At 34.2% G+C, this 10717-nt stretch overlaps 1 pseudogene; it reads left to right on the top strand.

Moving 5' to 3' along the window:
* Positions 1-1943: 1943 nt before the first annotated feature.
* On the top strand, positions 1944-8818 carry LOC124371434 (annotated as a pseudogene).
* Positions 8819-10717: the final 1899 nt, after the last annotated feature.

The following is a 10717-nucleotide window of genomic DNA, read 5'->3' as shown; positions in this document are numbered from 1 at the left end:
CACGGCTGCGTAGTGTTCAACTTAGATTGTCGAAATGTCAGCGGGCTGTTTCATAAAATTGCTTATACTTCAAATAAAATCGGTTTCTTTAACCTAAATTATCAATTAAAAATTAACTGAATTATGTTATAACTGTTGAACATTCTGTATTGTATAAAAAATGTATATTTACACATTAGTTGTGCTAGTAAATTCTACTGAATTAGATGACTCAATATAAACTGTATAATACACTAACTAAATGCTCATTCACATCTCCTGATAGCTATTGTAGCTGGAGCTAAAGTTCTATTATATATTTGATATAACGTATAACCAGATATTTTGTTTGTAAATACTAAATACAGACCCCCCCCCCCCCGCTCACTGTTTTTCATTGTTACTGTTTTACATGTTACTTTTGAATGTCAGGATACTACGAATAAAAATTATAAAAAAGAGCAACGTCTCTAGTTAAGGTAAGGTTTCATATCTCTTGGGGCATTGCCTAAATCTTCATTGTTTTTGTCAAAATATTCACTGTCTTTTTCCCAATTGATGATCATCAATGATATAGGCTTGTTAAATAATTGGATTGAATATATATAAGAACAGTTTTAAAATATCACTGTACTATATCCCGTTTATATAGTATATCTTTATATGTACCTACTTCTATAGAGGGTATAAAGTGTTTTTAAAAATCCCAACTTGCTCCCTTGAACAGAAGTAACTTGCCAGTTCCCCAAACGGACCGTCATCTTTCAAAACAACCAGGTGTTTTTGTTGTCTACACTGTGAACTGTAGTTCTTCAAGAAGTTGTCTAAATTTCACTTTTGTTATTGTGACTCATCAAGCCATTAATGTGCCTCACACTCTAAAATAAACAAATCATCAAAAAAAACTGTCACAAAAAAACCACACTGCATCTAATAAATATGCTGTTAGAACTCTTTCGAGCTAATATGTTGATGTAAAAAACATGCTGCTCCTCGACATTGAACCAAAGTTGTAATTATCGCTGAGACACTTGCCAAGACAATCTGTTTCAGTCATCATAGTGACTGACAATAACCACCATAGAGCAGTAAAAGTTACTTTTCGCGTTAGGCAAGGAAGAAATAAACAATAATGAGCCCATGTGTACTGGAAAACGTTGTTAACACAAGAGTAGCAGTTGAGGCATGACTGTATCGGAAGCGTTTAGAAACTTCATAGTATTCGGCAAATAGTGATTAGTGTGATTTTCCCAATAAAACCCAGATTTTTCTTATTTTGTAATTTTAGTTCTAAGTGGTTAGTTATCACAAGTATAATTAGATTGTAACCATCATACCCAACAAAAATTATAGAGGACTCTACTTAGGACTACACCCAAACAAGCAATAAAAATACACTGTATTGTAAATTTTTGTGCAAGAACTATCATCGTTGGTTCTAATTTTTAATCAGAAAGTAGATAGAAAAATATAGACCTTGAAGATTGACTAAGATGAATATATTCATGATAATTTAATGAAAATAATCAAGCCTTATTTAAAGTTTATAATACTATTAGATGTAATGAATTTTAAATACTGTCATTATAAAAGATATAACGAACTTTTATTCCAAGAAAATTAATGACTACCATTTATCTTTACTAGCTACTAATATCATCTGGATCAAGCTGTATTTCTCTTTTTTGTGAGGGCTATGATTACTGCGTACATGCCAGGGGTCTAGATTGAATAAGGATTTAACCATTATGAGCTGCAGATAATGCACTGTTTCTTTCATACAGAAACATGCTTGAATTTATAAAAAGTACCTAATACACCAGTGTAAGAATGTTCCTCATTCTACTCTAGTGTTATTTCTTCATACTCTTTTCGGGGTCTCTCTTCTCACTGTTCTTCGAGATTTTCTTTGTTGGCTGTCTTTTTGCATAACTCTCGACACTCATCATGTCTTCTGTGTCTAGGTTTACTGGGACAGAGGGATCTCGAGTGTCTGGACATGTTGTTGGCGTCCACTGACAATCACAATCGGTGAGAACATCACAGAGGAGGGGTGAGAAGACTCGACAGCCCCCCCTACAAGCTGAGAGGCTGTGTACTCACCGTGCTGGAGAGAGACTAGGACGAGGAGTTACACCAAGTCTTCTCAAGGAATGGTGATCCGCCACAGTAATGAGTATGTTTCAGCAGCGTTGAGTGACACACATTTCATAAAGGTCAAGGAAATTTATCAAAGAAACCTTTGAAATGGTTTCATTTCCAAGTCGCGTTAGTCTTATGAGAGAGAGTTTCCCACATTTACAGGAGGAGTAAAAATCATAAGACTGATTCATCGAAAAACTCCATGTATCTATCACAAAAGGTTACAGTTTTGGTGTGTGCGTTTATACAGTCCAGTAGCCAACAGAGGAAAACTCCATTTTAATGACAATCAGCTAGAAACAAAATTTGTGAAAATGTGATTGTCCAGTGTTTATATAAAGAGTTGGAACTTGCCATATGTAGAGGGGCTTAAGAGACATTGTTTTCTAAGTAAACAGAAGCTATGCACTTTTAAAACCATAGCTCAATTAGTAATTTTAGTGTGAAAATAAATTTTTGATTGACAATGCAAACCAGTCATTTACAACACCCTTCTATCTGTATGATTATGACTCAGTTACTCTCTTCTAAAAATTTTTCAGTTTGTATTTATTTTTAAAATGTACTTGACAGTAAAATATGACTGTTATATTGTTGACCTTACCTCAACGATTTGAATTATTTTTCAGACTGTCTGATGAAAAACGCGTTTCAAAAATTATTGACAAAGTCCAAGAGTTTTTGGAACGCCAAGGCAACCCGTCCTGAACTGTGTCGGATCTACCTGCGCAAAAATTGAACATCTTTACTACAAATTTGATCCTCAAGTTCTAAAGCAGAAGAAGGTGAGCTTAATAAAGCTTAAATACATTAAAGATAATACATTTTGTCAAAACAAAAGAACTATATTACATACATAATTTTTAAATTATAACTAGTACAATAGCTTTGGTAAGAAATCCCTATGCATAAAATAATAGATTTTTCTAGAGTAGTCTTCTCTGGGGCTGTGTAAATACTTATACATTAATTAAAATTAATAAATGGAAAACCATGGTGAAGAAACATGTATGTTTTTGAAGAGAAGTAATCTTAATATGTGAAGACCATGTCTCAAAGCATAAACACTTTTTATCAATACCTCTTGTTAAATATATTTTTAAAATAATGTAAACAATACTTTTCACTTCAAGTTGAATGTCCTAAAGATAAAATTTAAAATGATAATAAATCAGGAATTTATGAAATTAGATACGACAACTGTGACAAAATTTATATTGGACCAAACAAAAAAGAACAATAAAACATGATTTAAAGAGCATTTATCACACACAAATATGGAAGAGTTTGAAAAATCTGTTGTAGCCAAGCACTGCATCGAATCAAGACACAGAAGCATCAATTAAAAAATCTAAAATTAATAAAAGAAGTAACAAAACCAATGAACTCAAATGCTTGGGAAACACTACACATTAAACAGAAATAAAGAAAAAACTCAGAAACAATGAAGGGGGGCCTATTGAAAATTTCAGTCTTATTTATTCTCAATTTATTCAAAAGTTAAACTGTAGTCCACATCTAATTTTTCATACTGGCTGAATTATTACCAAAATTTTTGTATTTGCATATTTACACCATATGGTATTTAATATTAATTGTATTATCTTGTAAATATTTATTTGTGGAATTGTGGTGATGATAAAACCTTTGGTTTCAAAAGACCATCGTCTAAAAAATAAACCACTTGGAAAAAGTATTGCTTTATAAAATTTTGAATGTTAACGGTTTGCTGTTGTCCAGGGTGAGTTGCCGTCTGATGCAGTGACCAGTGATGCAAGTGATGGACCGATTGTGCAAATACGTGTACGACCGCGACACTACTGACCGGTTACGTACCCGAGCCATACTGTCCCCACGTGTACCACCACGCCCTGCACGACAAACTGGTTCCAGGCCCGTGACCTCATCCTCATGTCTCATCTTCAGGAGACCATTCCAACACTCGGACCCCCTCCACACAGGTCAGCTTCTTCATGTACTATATAACGTGTGAGACTGTGTCCGTATCTTTGGGCTTAGTGACTTTATTACAGATTAAGTTATTTACACTGTTTTTCAACAAAGATTAAAGTTGTTTGTTGATATTTGCAATTACAAATCATAAGAACTCTTCAAACACTAATTGCTGTAAATGCTATGTAACTTTGTTTTTATCTTAATTTTATCTATAACACACAATTTGTGATTGTCTTTTTGTATTTTTAATTAATTTTAGTTGTAAAATGGACAAACACAATGTTACAGTGGTGAGAGGAAATGGTACAGTTAAAGAAGCACTTATTTTATTTACCGATTAAACTTAATTAAAGTTAGAAGACTTTAGAAAGAAGTTAATTATGACATTTATTATGGGACCAATAGTTTTAAGTTGCTTTCTGAACCATAACCAAAAACTAACAGGCTAGGTAAACAGGCTTATATGTAAGAAAATTATTGTTCAACGATCATTAATCCCAGGAGCATGGCTTTGCTTGTTGCATCATCCACAAAATTAAGAGAAGTTGCCAAGCTTTGAAAATAATGTACAGTCAAACCCAAGAGTGATCAAACTTAATAATATTAATATAAAATGGAAATGCAATTTTACAGTATATCCATCTTTTGATGGATATACAATAATGTAGTTAACATAAATAATGTGCCACACAAACTCATGGTTTAGAAATGAATTTTGGATTTTTAACCTGCTTGCCTAGATAGGAAATATTTTAAGCACATCAGTTAACTTTTTATATTTAATGTTCTGATTACTAGGTTACTCATGAGAAGCTTTCATACTTGTAAGTAAGCTGGAATTCTCCTACATGAGAATATGTTAGAAATTATATTAAATGAGGGTAAGCATTATTAAGAACCCGACAGGGCTTCTTAAAAATCATGTTGTTTTTACGTTGGTGCGATAACTCTGTCCTTGAGGTCTTAAAACTTAATACTCTGTTGTATCACTCGGTGTTTATTGTATTTGAAATAAGACATTATTAAACACATTATACACTGTGTTAGTAAAATGGACCTAATTAAAAGAATACTAATTAACTCCTGTGTACGTGTTTGTGCAGATTTTGTACAACAGGACTATGGCTCACCTGGGCTTGTGCGCGTTCAGACACGCCAACATCAAGGGACGCACACAACTGCCTCGTGGATCTGATGATGACTGGCAAAGTGAAAGAACTGCTCGCTCAGGGTCTTCTGCCGCAGGTGTGTACTTTGAAATTGTATTTGTCTATTAACAGTCAGCAAAAGAATTTTCTTCCATTTTTAAGTACAGACATTCTTTGGCATAAATTGATCAGTTTTTTGAAGAAAAAATGATGGCAGAGAACTTGGTAATCTGTTCAATTGGGACTTGGGTTTTTTGAATTACCTGAACTGTTTGGATGTTTCAGCGACAACATGAGCGAAGCAAGGAGCTAAGAGAAAGTAGAGAAACAGAGACAGATGCCCTTCCATATGCACATCAACTTGGAACTTTTAGAGTGCGTTTACTTGGTCTCTGCCATGCTGATTGAAATCCCTTACATGGCAGGTAAGTCTAAATCATCCGTACTTTAACTGTAAAGAATTAAGTGATCTTAATAAAAAAAATTTGGAAGACTTGAACAGAATTAAAAATTACCTTTAAATTAATTAATAAAAACAATAAATATATTTATTAACCGTTTTTACTTCCACTTTTATTAGGGAGGGCCTCAGACATCGGAGGGATTATGTCACTGTACCAGTCTGTTTTTTCAACTTTGGGTGTTCAAAATAATATCTCTATTTACAGAGAAAATTGGATCAACCAAGGAGGTTTCTGTTCATCCTGAACTCAATCCCATTGTTCCATCTTTTGTAGAGAATACCTAATACTGTATTTCACTCAAATTGAGTTCAAGCGCAACAGCAATGAATTAAGAATGGAATTATGAACATTTCATGAGTTTTTTGAAGAATCATTAGTCAGTTTTAAAAAGAACCACATAGATGCTTGTGCACTGAACAGAGCTGAATTGATGTATCACTGTTATGAACATCTGTAAATAAAAGAATAACAGAGTTGTAGACAGTTACCAATTGATGAACAAATCGTTGTGTAATATATATACAAAATAGAATACTGGTGTCCCAAGAACTGGAATCTGTCCCCTTTGGTGGATAATAAGCACCAAATTAATTATTGTAAATATGTTTATATTGGATATTTTAGACACAACAATTGACATTTTTGTTGCAGCCCATGAATTTGATGCTCGTCGAAGAATGATTTCCAAGACAGTTTTTACCAGCAGCTGCGTAGCAGTGAGAGACAGTCGCTAGTCGGGCCGCCGCCGGAGAGTATGAGAGAGCACGTGGTCGCCGCTAGCAAAGCCATGAGGAACGGCAACTGGTCCGTGTGTAAGGACTACATCATCAATGATAAAATGAATGCTAAGGATAAGGGTGTTCTTCTTTGCTAGTGCAATAGAGACCTACTGATCCTAGATTCTACCAGTCCAGTCATAAAACTTGCCACACTTAAAACTGTAATTATGATACACTTTTTTCACATCTGTAAACAACTAAAAGCTGTTTACTACAGCTAAAGTACTACAGTACGCTTACATAAATTTACTCTGAGATTGATTTTGGGTAAAGCATTTGGGAAAGTTTCAATATTTTTGATACTTGTCTGTTGGAGGGATGGATTGGCCTAGAGTTAACCCCCAGAAAATTGTAACGTTTACTTAAATTAGCACACACTAACTTTATTTTTAAACATTTAAACACTTAAACAATTCTATTAACTCTACGCTACATTCACCCCCCAATGGTGATTAGTTAAAAAAATTGTATGCAGTGAAAGATTGGAAAACAAAAATACTGCACATAGTTTTAATATGTCATGAGTCTACATTAATTCTTGTTTTATAATTTTTCCCCTTAATTTAACAAATATAAAATTTTCTATGGTAGGTTTGGGATTTGTTTCTACGAGAGTGACAAGGTGAGAGGAATGCTGACCCGCCTCATCAAAGAAGAATCCTCTGCGCACTTACCTGTTTCACCTACTCTCACGTGTACGCGTCAATCTCCATGCCCACTCTCTCGGAGATGTTCCAGATGGAGAAGTCCCAGTGTTCATTCCATCATCAGTAAAAATGATAATCAACGAGGAGTTGATGGTGAAGAAAATATTGTAAATTGATTGTTTATGTTTTTCAACATATCTGAGTTCAGTTAAGTTTTTCTTTGAATGGGCAATATAAATAAATTACGTTCAAAATTAGGAGTGCTTCAAATTTTAAAAAGATAAAAGATTTCAAAAGTATGTAATAAAAGTACTTATGAACAATAAACACATTGGTTGTCGTCTACGTGGATTATTTTCAATGTATTATGCCATAAAATTGACAGTTAAATAAAAATAAAATATCTTCTTTCTTATAACAGATAGTTTTAGTATTTAACCCTTCGAGTGCCAAGTATTGAGTGGGTGTACTAAAAAGTGCCAGCCCTTTTGAAGGCATTTTGCAAGGTTTCAGTAAAAACTTCACTGTTTGATTATTTCATAAGCCTATGAAAAAAGCTGAAATAAATTAGTCTGTTGAAAACTACCTAATTAAACATAAAATAACAAAGTTACCATAAAATTAAATTTAAGAATACCAAAAATGGACTTATCTAAAAAAAATTCATATCTTTTTTCTTTGTCCATATCACTGGAAAGGGTATTCAATTTGTCTATAAATCTTGAAAAAGCTGAACAATGAATGAGTTAGTTATACAACATTTAAGAAACTAATGTCACATTGTTTTCCGGTAGCCATGTCAACCAAATGTGTGTATGTGAGTTCTAGATTTTCATTAAAGTCAATTGATTGGAAGTGTACTATAAATAATTTATTTTGAAAAGAACAGTTTCTTCACGAACAATGTAATATGATATTAGTTTTAAATATTTTAGTGATTTTTCCCCCCCAAAAACATCCGGTAACATCGGACGTTGGCGCTTTTCAGCTAACTTTTGACGTCCGGTAGAATCGGACGTTGGCATTCCAAAGGGTTAAGTGTAGTTTTTTTTTAAAATAAAATTGTATATTCAATTTTTTAAGCAACACCTACGATGTCACATAATTGTACTAATTCAGAAAATAATATTTTGATTTTTTACCAAGAATTTAATGAAACTGTGTTGTAAAGGCTTCTCTAGACGACCCGACCCAAACAGTGGTGATGCATCGCAGTGAACCCAGTCGCCTGCAGTCCCCTCTGGCCTTACAGCTGGCCGACAAGGTCAACAACCTCGTGGAGTCCAACGAGAGAATATTCGAGATGAAGCAAGGTCAGTATATTACTTGGATTTTACTAATATACAGTGAGAAAAATATCAGTTGGGTTGTCAAGATTGAGAAGAAATTATTTTTTGTTTGTTATTTTAGAACAAAGACCAAGAATTAAATAAGTGTTTTTCTATAATATATTTTTATAAATTCTCATAATTAATACTGTATTTAGATTAATATATTTTAATTATGGAACAAATTTGTTGAAAAGCTGAAAAAGCAGTAAATCTATAGGTATAGTTATTTTTACTTGATTACATTTTTTATCCTAGGAAAACTTCTTCCTGCGTTGGTGGAAACCAAGGACAGTTCCGACAGAACTACAACCGACCCGCCAAGATTGGGGTCGACAGAGGCGTGACCGAGACAACGCGCAAAGGACTTACTAATTTCATTTGTTTATTTTCTTATCTCATACATATTATTTAATAAAATAATTTTGGGATTTAAAGCATGTTTTATTTTTTGTAACCACCATTTTAATAGGGAACGTTATTGTAACTAAGGTTGTATGAATATTCAAAGTATTTAAATTGATTATAGATTGCTCTACTCAATAGGATCCAGATGTGTGTGAATGTTTGTACACAATACTAAATAATATGATAACAAATAGTGAATTACTCAAGAATACAACCCCTTTAGTTATTTATAGATCTGTCTGCGATATGTACAGGTTGAGTAGACCATCTCTCCATTCGATGTGAAGAGTCAATTAACTACCTTCAAAACTATTCTTCATAGGTCTCAGTATTACCTTTACCTACGTTTAACTTTCACAACTTGAGCCAAGACAGATATATATTAAACCATCTAAGAACAGGAACTACATTGTAAATGTTTATGAACTTTAAACCAGCGTACCTTTTTTAAGGAGAGTCCCCGTAAACCCTTTAGAGGTATCCGGATTTGCAGCATTTGTACTCTACTAATATAAGACCTTGAATTTGATGGTACTACTCAACCTAAGTCCCTCTAAGTCCAACCCCTCGTCCTCGGTCGTGAGGGAACGGGCAACGGCTCAAAGAGACGGCAAACGGGGCTCTGGTGAAGCTACGTCATGTCCTATGCAAGCCGGGGGTAGTGGGAAATTAAAACTTGCTTTCAAAAATTAAGAAACAGGCCTCGAGAAAGGATGGGTGAAATGTTACTGGCACACGACCCGGCCAATTGTTTTAAGGATAAGATTTGGTACAATAAAAATGTTGTGACGCTTAGAGAAACAAGTTCGAAGACGGTAGTAGAGAGATGATGAAGAGAAGAAGAATACAACAAAATGGGATATCAAGTTGAAACAAAGTGGAAAGGTAGTGGGGAAGTAGATTGAATAGTGACAGGGATACAGGATTTGGTGGTCTGGAGGAGAAATTGGAAGAAGAAATGGAGTAGGCAATAGTCATGGACCAAAAGATGACAAGGCAGAGTGATGGAAAGTGGATGTGGATAAGTTGAAAGAAATTATTTAAGGTTTATCGGTCAGAAATGGAGGGGGAGATAAATGGACATAATAATCAGGTATAAATACGCACCACAAACAGGATGGCACGGGACGATGATAAGAGAGAGTTTGTGAAGAGGATCTGGAAAAGACAAGTTAAAAAGCAGTAGGCGAGAACAATAATAAATTGGGGATTTTTAACGCACAAGAGGGGTACGGTTTTTAGACAAGGATATGAAGAGGTAATGGAGAAATGTTATGGAGTAGGAAACAAGGATTTTTAGAAGGAGAAAATTTACATGGATTTTTTGTTTAAGGAATGATATAGATATAGGGAACCAACCTGGGAACAAGAAAAGGGATAGCCACATAACTACACAAGATAACAATTGGGAATGGTGAAACAGCCAAGTTTAATAGATTAATATATTAGTGAGTGAAATGCCTGCAGCCATAACATGGCAGAAATGTAAAAAGTTATAACCCAGTGAAAGTATGGGAGGAGATCCACAGGCTTGGTGGTAGCTGATTTTCAAAGAATGAGGTTTGGAAAAGGATACATGCAAAAGACCTAACAAGAATCAAGACATGGAAGTTAATAAGATACGGAAGGAGTTAAGAGAGGAGTATTGTAAATAACATTTAGAAGGTAACGATACCCAAGGGGGAGGTCAAAAACAGGAGAGGAAGAATGGACAAATTTCAAGAATGCTATAGTCAAAGTCTGCAGAAGAAACATGTGGACGAACTTCAGGTAAAATGAAGGGATAAAAGAGACCCCTTGGTGTGAATGAAAAGAATTGCTGAAGCAGTTAAAAACAAAAATCGAGCTTCGGCGACGAATGGTTAT

This window comes from Homalodisca vitripennis, unplaced genomic scaffold (assembly GCF_021130785.1).
Source record: "Homalodisca vitripennis isolate AUS2020 unplaced genomic scaffold, UT_GWSS_2.1 ScUCBcl_1450;HRSCAF=5100, whole genome shotgun sequence".
Classification (NCBI taxonomy): Eukaryota; Metazoa; Arthropoda; class Insecta; order Hemiptera; family Cicadellidae; genus Homalodisca; species Homalodisca vitripennis.
Note: the sequence above shows the minus strand (reverse complement) of the source record. Positions and strands in the feature narration are given on the sequence as shown.